The 12,058-nt window shown below is 47.1% G+C and overlaps 1 pseudogene; it reads right to left on the bottom strand.

The window, feature by feature from the left end:
- Positions 1 to 9,271: 9,271 nt before the first annotated feature.
- LOC101568017 lies at positions 9,272 to 10,758 on the bottom strand (annotated as a pseudogene).
- Between the last annotated feature and the right edge of the window lie 1,300 nt (positions 10,759 to 12,058).

The raw sequence follows: 12,058 nt of genomic DNA, 5'->3' as shown, positions 1-12,058 counted from the left end.
ACATAGTCCCTCATCTATGTCCATAAATGCTGGACATGGCCGCATGCCATACCCAGGAACAAGGACTCTCGTCTTGAGTGGCCAACAAGTGCTGTGGTTGAAGGATCCTCAAAGGCAAGGTTGGAGTGTATTGGATCATGAGAGTGACAGGTGGACATGGAGACTCAGTGCAGTGACAAGTCTCTTCTGATACATCCACAGGCTTGAGGAGGCCAAGTCAGCAAGTGGCCCTCTAGGAAATGTTCCTTTTTCAACCCTTCATCCCTAGTGGCTCTAAGGTCATTTCTTTCAACAGAGTAGATCCAATGGTCATGCGTTCTGGGCGGATTTCCCCGACAGCAACATGAGCAAAGGACCCACTAGCCCAACCAGGGGAGGGGGTTCCCTTGGCAAGTGGTCTGGTGAGAGTCAATGGGAAGTAGCAGGTCCTTGTGCCCAGTTACCACCATCTCCATCTCAGTCACCTTCCCCAGGCCCCTCGAGTATCACCTTCATGCACACTCAGTCTCCTTGAGCCTTATTAGGCTGACTCAACTCCACAGCCGCTGGGTGAACACATGACTCAGGCCAGCTAACCAGAGAACTCCATCCCTCTGCCTGCAGTGTCAATTCAGGAATGGTCCTTTGACCCCAGCTGGAATTTCCCCCCAACTATCACAAAAGGGGCAGTAAGCAACAGGTGCAGAGGGAGAAGCACGTGAAGGGAACAAGGGAGGAACTGGTCTAGTGAGATGCCAAGGCAGAGACAGGGGCTGGAGGGGGAAGGCTCCCTTCTCAAGTCAGGACTGGCTGCCCAATCACAACCAATGGAGAGCTCTTCAATCAGAATTTATTAAGAATGTAAGAGGGCACCAGACACAGTGCCCTAGCAATAAGCAGGCTGAGGCAAGAGGATGGTTGCAAGCCTGAGGCCAGCATGGGCTACATAGTGAGTTCAAGCTAGTCTAGAACAGATAATGAGAACCTATCTCAAAAACACTAAACAGCAAAGAGTAAGTGAAATGAATAGACACTTAGAAAAGGAGAAGTACAAAGAACCAATAAATACAGGAAGAAATGCTCACCATCACTGGCCATTGGAGAACATTGGGATTCCATCTTACCTCAGAAAGAATGGTTATCACCAAGAAATCAAATTTGGCAAGGCTTAAGGTGAAAAAGATCCCATCTGATGCAGCAGCAAAAAACAGAGATGCTAAAACATCACCCAGAGTTTGGAGGCAGATTTATTAATGTCAATGGACCTGATTGGCATTCATTCAAATGGAACTCTAAAAGTCAGGGTTTTTCTTTTAGAGACAAGTGGATAGATTCCTTTCCATGAGGAAGAGGACAGGGAACTGAAGATGGCAAGTGATGAAGCAAGTGTGGATGTTTGCATTACGTCTCTGTGCTCCCATCTCCTCTGTTTCTTACTATAAAAAAGCTTGCCCATCTGCAAGTGCTGAGATGCTGATCTGATTAAAATGAGCCCTCTTGTCTTAACAGAGCTTGCTGTGGGCAAATCTTACTGATATATGGAGTATGATAGTTGGACGATGAAGGACTCCAAAGAATCCAAATAATATAAGGAAGAGCAACTCCCAAACTGCTAGATCTTTGATATATACATTTATGTTTTCTAAAACTGAAAGAATGAATTCTAGGAACAATGGTGGGTAAGAGTAGGAGGTGATTTTTTTTTTTTTTTTTTTTGAGAAAGTGATAGGTTTTGTCTAAGAGAGATGAAAGAGGATCTGGAGTGGGTGGTCCAGGGACCCTGCTTCTCCAGAGAGTTTTATACAGAAAAGCCATGAGGTGAGGTAGGTATAAGGTGGGCAAAATTGCAATCAACTAATACGATTACAAGTATAGTAACTCAGATCACATTGATCCAGTGGGAAATCACAAGGTGAGTATGAACTGGGACAAAACTATCGTCATCAAATAATATTACAAGTATAATCACATAGGTAATATTGATTAAATGGGAATCAAATACGGGAACAAGTCTGGTAGCAAGTGTACATGAGAACAAGGACTTTCCCTAGAAGGGTGGGTCGGGGAGTCTTCCTGGACCCTGACTCAGTGGTTGATGCCTGCTTAGAGCACCAATCATTGCTGTTGCTCCCTAAGGAAAAGATGGAGGTATAGACATTCTATCCTTGGTCATGGGGTGTGGCCTGTAAGGAAGGAACCCCCTTCTACCTGCAGCATTTCCACCTTTTGCACTGGCTCCTTTGAGGTTCTAACCCTGTCTGGTGCCTGCGTTTCTGCCTAATTTAGCTGTCTATAACATTTTTACCCAAATTATGATTTCCTTTGATTTGGCCAGTGGCAGGCAGCCAAAACTTACTGTATGACTGACCCTAAGTGGCCAGAAGCAAGGGAGCCCTGCTCAGCCTCCAGCATCACTGTGGGCTGGAACCCAGGTGACCACCTGGACAACATGAATAGCAATGAGAAGTGGTAATAATGAAAGTAACAGGCCCTAGGAGAAGCAAATCCAGATTCAACCTCCTGATTCCTCAGGTGCCAGGGTCTGTGCCATCCCATCCTGCTCATGGCCTCAGTTTCCCCATCTATTCAGTGTAGATGATGTTAACAGCAGTAGCCCAACTGACAAATTTGTCTTCCCGTGTTTACCCAAGACCCCACTTGCTTCTCAGTGGCCTATCTTTCTCAGGACTCAGTCTGCCCAAAGAATGGGAATGTGGGTGTAAATGCACCCAAAGAGTTGTCTTACTAATCCCCTCCCCAAAAGCCCAAGAAGGCCACAGGGAAAGCAGGAGGCCTGGCAGGCCAGCTTGTGAACAGAAAGCAGTGTTTGGCCTGCTCCTCCGCACTCACTGATTCCAGCAGCAGTCACTCAGGCAATACATACTGATTCCTTATGCACTGCTTCCCAGCTGCAGAGTTTGAGCTGGTGATGCAGCGGTGCACACAGCCTGGCCTGTCTTTTGAAAAAAAAAAATCCCTCAATGGGCCTCAGAGGGAGGGAGGAAGCTCTCCTTCAGCAGTGCCTACTGTTCTCAGATTCTCTGCTAGCAGTGTTCCTGAAGCTGCACAGCAGAGCTGGCCTACGAACTGAGCTAAGGAGAGGAGAGTACTTTAGTGTGAGACCAGAGGGGAGCACGGGTGAGACAGAAGTAGAGAATGGCTGGGTGGGAGGGAGGCCAGAGAGGGGCTCCTGCTGCTGCAATGGCTATGGGGGACCTAGGAAGACTCCAATGGCAAGGAATTCAGCATTAGTGGTGGGATTTCAGTCACCATGTCTGATAGTGAGACCATGAGATGCAGAAACACTAGGAAAATTAGAGCAATGCCTGAGTAAAGTGAGCTAACTTCCAGGAAACTAGGGTGTAAGAAGCTGTGTTGGTTACTTTTCTCTCGTTGCTGAGACAAAATACCTGACATCCAAAATTAAGGAAGGAAAAGTTTATTTAGTTCACAGTCTTGGGAGATTTCAGCTCACAGTCAGCTGGCAGAGTGGAACATGGCAGAGAGCATAGTTCATGGTGGTGGAAAATGGCACAGACAGCAAGAGTAAAAGGAAACAGCAGTGGCAGAGAGCAAGCCTCTCTCCCTTCCCTGTATTGCATTCAGGCTATCCATGCCAGGATGGGTGTAGCAATCAGCCATAATCCCAGCATCACTCACATGCATAATCCTAGCATTAGATCATAAATTAATCACAAACTGTAGAAGCCACTCCATGATTGCATGAGGCTCTGGGGTGTTAATTAGACCCAAGCCATAGCAGGAGCTAAGGCCTAATTGGAGAGCAAGGGACAAAAGGTGACCAAAATCTATTGGCAACAAGAAGCTTAGCAACAGTGGAAACTGCATATCTTCATTTTTGCGTATACATCCAGCACAAGTCAATAGCCACTAATGGTAACTTCTTTCAGTTTGCAGAGAGTTCATGTAAGCATGGGTTTAGCTGCTTCTAAAATGTTCTCCCTTGGAACCCCTTTCATGGAATGAAGTTCATTCTCCACTGCTGTCTTGTCAGATTCTTTTTTATCAACCTCAACACAAAATCCCAGAAGAAGAGAACTGGTTTCAATAGGATCTTATAAACAGAGGTCCCCACTGTGGCTCCATCCAAGCAGGCCCAGAAAAGCCACAGGCTGGAGAGCTGCATGTAGAGTGAACAGAATCCACTGGGGGCCTGTGAGTGGCCCTGGCAGTGAGGCTTCAGGCTAAGCCCTGTGTGTGGGATCTGAGGCTCAGCGCAAGGACAGGGCAGGGCACCCTTCTCACCACATGCTCTTTGCTGGACCAGTATTCAGTTGTGGCCAACTGTGTGCTCAACTGTGGACTGGAGGTTGTCTGAGTGTGTTACTGGGGCTCTCTTGGCCAAGCACTCTGTATGTCACTCAAGAAGGATGCATGGAAGATGCTTTTTCCTCATATGGTGATTTGGTCCCTAGACACAGAGCCAAGGGCCAGATGGTAGGAAGGTATTTCCAACACTGGTTCTATCATTTACTAGCACTAGGAATTTACACATACATACAATTTCTCAGAGCCTCAATTTGCTTCATCTGTGAATTGGGAATGTTAGTCTCACAAAGGGCTTGCACGGGAGATGAGATGAGGCCATACCCAGGAAGGGGCTCAGCCAAGTGCTCATAGTCAAAGGAAAAGAAATGGTATAGGTTCCCAGCCTAGAGCCTCAGAACACCAGGTAGGGTTCTCACTGTGCTATATATCCATAGAGTGAACTATTTTTCTCTTCCACCTCTACGTGCAATAATTTTTAAGGCACAGATGGGCACTGAAGAACCTTTGAATACAATGGTAGTGGTTATTTCACCTTCATTGTTATAGTTTTCATTATTATTGCTATTGTTATTGACTAAGGAAATTCACAGTGCATGGGACCCTGAAAAGTGGCTGGAATTCTCAGGCCAGCTGCTGGCTCAGCCCTTGCCTTGCTGAGGGAAGTGTGGTCCATCCTGGTTCACTCCAAGGCCAGTGCCTTCCCTGTGTTTATTTAGACTCCAAGCCACTAGGCCATGGGAATCTGGGAGCAGCTGGCAGAAGACTCCTGTCTGGGAAATGTCATACCCAGCCTGGGATGGATATAGGTGCTAGTGATCCACTGGTGGTATGGGCACAAGATCCCCCTTCTGAATGGTGCCCCAAATGCAGGATCTGTGAGTCACAGCCCAAGTGTGAGGCCAAAATAGGAAGATAGTCTCCTGGTAGTCACCTGGCTCCTCATAGACATTGATGCCCATCCCCCTGATACTTTATTCCCATCCTTGGGTGTCTACTTACCCAGGAAGCTTGGCTTCAAGTGGAATCACCATCCAGCTCTCTAATTGGATCCTTTCAGTGAGGTAGAGGGAGAATTTCAAATCCTTGGAGTTTTCAACAATCACTTTTTGCACAAGCCCATAGGTTTGGGCATTTAATCAATATTCTCCTGTGCTTAGGAATAGACTGGAAGGAAGAAACTTAAAGGCCAGTTATCAGCTTCCAGGGGCAGAGAGACTCAAGGGCCTGTGCCCAGGGCTGTAGGGAAAGTCACCTGCATTAAGGCCAAGACAAGAGCTCAGGGTCTCATGTACAAGTGGGCCCCAAGAAGAGAGGGCTGTTCCCAACCCCAGGGGCTCATACTCCTTCTCTGTGGAATGGGAAGCACCTCTGAAAAGCCTAGTATCCCCTCTCTGGACTCTCTACTTTGATGTCCTACCCATGCAGCCCTACAATGCCCAATGTGCACCTGCTAGGCACAGCAGTCTGCAATCCACAGCCTGGCACTGGATGATGGATGGCTCTACTAAAACAACCTGCTCCCTGCCCTCTTCTTTCCTTGGCCTTTCTGTGTGGGATGCACACTACCTCACACAGCCAGAGCAATATCAATGAGGCTCCACACTCATAACTTGAGTCAGCCCTGCTCCTGTGCCCCTGTCTGATTTATACAAGAAACCGCCCCCATGGAACCTTTACTATTCTCTTCCCTCTGAGCAGAGCACCACACCTTCTGGGAGTTCATGCTCAAGGCCTGGATCTTAGCTTATGATTGGCTGCTCCAGGAATTCTTCCCACGTCTGGCTCAGCTCCCTATCCATATACTTCCAAGAACTGCACACTGCAGGCAGGGAGCCCACCTTGTCACTTCCTTATCCTAGCTCATCTCCAGCTGACTGTTGGTTTTTCAGAGTCACCCATCTGCCTCCACAGATGAAGCAGTGCAGGGGCTCTGGGAATGTGAGGAGATTCACAGGTCTGGGGTCAATGTCAATGGCATCTACACCATCTAAGTGCAGAATGTAATAGAACCCTAAAAGGTGTGGTGGCGTTCCAACATGGTGGGAGTGTGAGTGTATCAGTGGGTGCTGGGTGGAAGGCTTTCCAGATGAACTCCCTTCAGCTTTGGGCTGTGTCAAGCAGCTAAAATGCCAGTGAGGGAAGGTGCCCTGCCTTCCAGGACCCTATGCACGCAGAGGTCAGGTCTTGTGGAAATGCATAAGACCCCTAAGTATGAGTGCATCCTTCCAGAGAGGCCTCTTTTTTCAGGAGATAGTGCTGTGCTGGTTAAGATCAGGGTTGCTGACAGAAGAAAGCCCTGAATTTCTCAGTTCTTGCCACAATGGGGCTTATTTCTAGTTGAAGGCAGAAATCATGGCTCTGCTTCACACAGGAAATTAGCAGCAGAGACTCGTGGAGATACTGCACGTTCATTGAGCACTTCTATCATCAGCTGCACACGCACTGGAAGAGAGCATGGGTGTCAGGTAGGGATAAGGTGGCCAGAAGGAGAAGGAAGTGGAGATCCCACCCAGCTTCAAAGTTCCCTCTGCATTTCCCTCTCAGCCTTCCGGTGTGTCAAGGAGAGGCTCCATTGGTCCCTAGAGTGGCTTTCACGATTCTCACCTATCTGCTAAATGACCCTTTATGAAAAAATTATAAGCCTGTAGGCCTGTGTCACAAAAATTTTTAGGTAGACTTTTTAATTTTGTTTCATTACATTTATTTTCACAATCATCAGAATAAAGACAAGTGTTACTGCTTTTCCAATGATCATACAGATAAGATATGCTGGTAAAATATGATTCTATTTATTATGATATGGCTTATTTATTTATTTATTTATTTATTTATTTTTGGTAGAACCAGAGATTGAATTCAAGCCCTTGCACTTGCCAGGCAAGCACTTACTCTACTGATCCATCTTCCTGGTCTGATATGGCATATTTAAAAGTAAATTTGCTTTGGAAACATTACGTAAATGTAGCTATGGTGGCATTCAAGATGGTGTCAATAGAGAAGTTTTAGGAACAGTGATGGAGACACAAGAGCTGGCCTGGGAGGAAAGCGATTAGGGCTCATGACTCAGCTTTGCTTCCAATGAGGTTCTTCCCCTGAGATCCTCCTGCACACGCTGCTACCCCAATGCTGCATCTTTTTTTTTTTTTTTTTTTTTTTTTTTTTTTGTATTTTAGGGAAGGGTCTACAGGGTGTTCAGGGTCTCACTACTAGATAAGACTCATAGTGATCCACCTGTTTACAGCCTCCCAAGAGCTGAGATTACAGGGGCAAGCCACCACATCCAGTCTCATTTGCTGGCTCAGTGAGCCCCAGGTGCAGGGCTGGGATGGCAGGGTCCAGAGACAACACTGGCATCCTGCTTCTCTCCCTCAGCTGAACTTTCCACTCCACAGTCCCCACTCCTTCCTGCTATACTCTGAATATTTTATTCTGTCTTCTCTTTCTGCTAGACACACTGTGATCCTGTAATCCCAGCTCCTGTTCAGAAGGCCCGTTCTCTAGGAAATATTTCGGGCTTGCTTGGTGACCTGCTCTTGGGGCTCCTCCTTCTATCTCGCCAAATGTTCACAGTCAATTATCTTCTTGTGCTATCATAGCCTCCTCCTGATCAAGGGAACCTGAACTCTTCTTTACCTCTGTTAGAGGACTAGTGTACCCCTGACTTGGCTGAAGCAGTTCATTGTTTATGAATGTCCCATTTCCTCACACCTGAAACTCTCAATATTGGCATTTTGTTACCCTTTGTAAGGCTTAACATAGCTTACGTTAACACTGAGCTTCTATAGGACTCAGTTCTCACATCGTGATAAGCTTTTAGATAACTTCCAAAAATGTTTGTGGCCATGAGCATCCCACAGGTCTGTTTGCAGAGCATATTTGCATTCTTAAAAGCCACTTGAAGCATAATAACTTTAACCTCTTATGATTGAGGGACTTGTCTGTAGATGGCCTCCTATAATCTGTCAAGGAACTGAGCATAAGGTTGTCATGACCCTGGTAAGATAAACAAAAAGGGACTGGAGTACCCTTTTCAGGATCCATAGCCCATGCCCACTTCATCAATTTATTTGGTTATGTATTCATTTGGAAAGCTAGTTTTTGGCCAAGATCTGTGTAAGATCCCTTTCCCAGCAGTACATCATCCGTGATTCCTGGCCTTCCTTCTGTCTTATTTCTGCCTGTTCTACCACAAGCTCTTGTAGCTGCAAATTGAAGTGCAGATATTGACTGGCCAATAGACAGAAATGGGCAAGATGTTTAGTCCACAGAGGTCCCAAAATGCACCCCAGGAGTCCCAGTGTAAAAAGTTCCTGCACTGTATCATTCATTACACTTTGCTTTAACTCTTTCAAATCTTATATTTTATACTATGATGTTCATATGTCATTTGTTGAGGATTTGGGGGGGTCCTGTCTAAAATAGTCATAGGAAAGCAATGGGGTCCCAGCCACTGAGCTTATTGAATAATCTGCTGACACTTGACAAGCAAGGATGGCCTATGCTAGCCTCTAAACATTTCGGAGGTGTGCTCCAGGCAGAAGGCTTTCTACTTTCTTCCCGATCTTTCTCTTCTCCCTCATCAGAGAGCAGTAGCAGTTGTAGTAACTGCTGTAGCACACAAAGATTCCAACATAGATTTCAGCAAACTCCGTGTTGAAAAGGTGTCCAGGGCAATCTGTTCCTCCCTGGCATGGGTCCTTACCAAATTTTTTCCCACTCTACCCCAATTCTCTGTGTCCAAAGTTCCCACCTGGGGAACGATGGGTTATGTTTGGTAATATCTTGCAGCAGTTTTAAAAAACAATGTGTACTGACCTTGCCCCTGCCTATTTCAATACTATACACAGCAACTGCACATATCTTTGCTCCTCTATTGACAAATTTTGTCCCATTATCCTAGTCAGAAAAGCTTTTTTTTAAAAAAAAATCAACACAGCATATCCAATTTCTTCATTCTTGAGAAAACATCAAAGAAAATTTTCAACTGAAAAAGCGCACTGCTTTTAATTAAACCCCAACACCTTTCGCAGGTAAAGAGCAATCAGGCTGCACAGCGGCCATGTCTCCACTAGTTCAGGAACAGCTTATTTTAAAACTTCTTAAATGTCACTTAAATAAGACAACACCAAAAGAAAAGGTTCAAACCCTAAGGGAGTTCAACTGTCACTGAGACTTCGAACTTTGGCAATGTGGCAGGCTCAAGTATCTTCAGGTTCATAGTCCCTAGCATTATGCAGGTCAACCGTGACTGCGGAACCATCGCTGCTCAAACACACCGAGTCGACAAGAAGGGAGCGCACCTTTGCTTGGTCCACAGGCAAGCGGTGCAGTCTGGGATAGGCGAGGAGTCTCTACAGGGGTATGAAAAATCGGTCCCTTTCACAGAAGGGTTTCGGAGAGTTCTCTATCCTGGCTTTTTCAGCCTCTGTGAAAACGGCCCCCAGCATCAGGCTGGGGGCTCCAGAAGGGTCCTTTGGCCCAGTGCCCGACTCCCTCTTCTGTTCTCGCAGCTTTCGCAGGTGCCCCAGCCTCAAGCGCTCCACTTGTAACAATACTTCCCCGACCAGTTTGAACTTGAGCACTCTTTCCTGCTGTAAACATGGGTAGGTGATCATATTAACAGCTTTATAAATGTGCCGGTGGTGCTGCTCCGGAATGCAGGGCAGCCCTGCCTCTTCGCTGTTTTTCCGGAACACGCCTATCTGGGTGCAGAATCCAACGTGCTCAGCACCGGCGGGTGGCTTGCCCACTCCTGTAAACTCCACAGAGTAATTGTAGCGATTTGCCACTCCTAAAGCCCAGGTCTGAAATTCCATTCTGTTCCACTCAAATTTATGGTCTACATCTCTTAGGGTCACTATGGGAAACAGGGGGTTGAATTCAGAATTCGGCGTGCTGATGACAACCATGGCTGGAGACAGGTACCCAAATAGCACTTCAGGAAATCTGGCCAGATTATCTGAATCCAAATGTTCTATTACCTCAATGCATGATATCAAGTCAAATCCAAGCAGGCGAGAGTCTCTCTCCACAACAGAGCCGTGATACAAGGTAACGGTCAAATCCAGACTCCGGGGTTTTACGAACTCCCCCAAATAGGGAGACAAATGATGTCCATTGGATTGTAATTTTTCTTCATCAATGTCTACTCCAACAAGCAGTTGGATGCATGGGTAGATTTTTAGCAGCCTTAGGAGCTCAGTATCACCACATCCCAGGTCTGCAACCTTCTTGGGTTTGTGTTGATCCACTAAATCTCTCACAAACTGGTATCGTTGTTTGTACAATGGAGGTTTAAACTTAATTACCTTCCCTGGGCAAACTTCTTCAAAATTATCGACCACACTATTGCACTGCACGTTCATTTTTTCCATTTCCATTTTATTTTCAAGTTTCCTTGAGATGAAGAACTCAGCGCTACCCCTCAGAAAAATCCGGAGCTGCTCAGCTTGGCTCGCAAGCGTCCGGGGTCCCCAGTCAACCGACACCGACTCGCCCGCTCGCGCCCCGCAGCTCCCTCAGTCCCTCGGGAGGCTCTGGCCGAACGCAGCGCCCCGGCTTCCCGTCCCCATGGCCGAGGCGGAGGCACTGGCGGGCGAAGCCTAGCGCGGTGGGGAACGGTCCCGCCGCCAGCCCCGCCTCCTGCCGTCTCCGCCGGGTTCCCTACTCCTGGCGTCGGTTTTGGGGCTCCTAACGGCCGCGGCTGCGCACGTCACGGAGCCATTTTCTAGGCCCAGAAAAGCTTTTTTTGTATGTGGTGATACTATTTACTTTCACGTCTGGACAGCTGAATCCAAGGTATTCCTACAGATTCCCACTCTGGTGGGTCTTTCCCTCTAAATCTCAAGTCGCTGTGTTCTGGTGCCAGTTACCATGTGCTGATCAGATCTGTGGATACCTGTTGGGGGGAATGGTGGTGAATAGAGGAAGACAAAAGATAATATTCAAGACACAAGGGGACTGAGAGGAAGCTGCCTCCAATGGACAGGCACAGTGATCTCTGCAGGTGACCCACTTTTATTAGCAATTGAGTAGTACAGGGGCAGGGCTAGTGTGCTTTTCATGGAACATCAACTGCAGTAAATAGGGAGCAACTTAATTGAGAACAAGTCTTCCTCCACAGCAATGTGCCTCCATTCTTTAGATTGTCCTCAGCAGATATTATCTTGCCTCAGAAATGCTGCAGCTAAGAACCTTCTCTGCATAGCCAGGAAGCATGAAGCCTTCCACATACTTCCCTGTTCCTAAGGCAGGTCACACTAGCCTCAGAGCCACAGGACCCAGACATGTAGCATGGTCTCCATCACAGTACGATATCATTTCACAGCCCCTGGTCTCCAACAAGCTGCTGCTGGCCCACTGCTTCCTCCATGGCCACTCACCAAGGCTGGGCCAGTGGCTCATTGCCTCATCTTTAGCTCTTGGAGCAAGTAGCCTAGAGTGCATGGCCACTGAGATCTACTTTCCTGAAAGAACTGATCTTCTAGCCCCTGGTGATGAGAGGTGGGAGAATGGACCATTCCTGGAAGACCATGTGCCAATTTGGGATTCTCAAGTATCTGAGTGTGGAAGGGTTGTCCCCACCTGAATCCTCAATGATATCTGTCATTCTCCATGTCAAGTACTGTCGTCCCATGTCTCCTCTAACCTCAGCATAGGGTGGTCCCTGAGGGGTGCAGGCTTCTGATGCCATGCTGCCCTCTTCCCTGAAGATAGCACCCAGATGCACCTAGAGCTACTGATGAAAGCAGGTATTAACTTGCAAAGAGTTATGGGATAATGCAGCCCT

The sequence above is a fragment of the Octodon degus genome, unplaced genomic scaffold (assembly GCF_000260255.1).
Source record: "Octodon degus isolate 3935 unplaced genomic scaffold, OctDeg1.0 scaffold00317, whole genome shotgun sequence".
Taxonomy (NCBI): domain Eukaryota; kingdom Metazoa; phylum Chordata; class Mammalia; order Rodentia; family Octodontidae; genus Octodon; species Octodon degus.
This window is presented reverse-complemented; position numbering and strand designations above follow the sequence as displayed.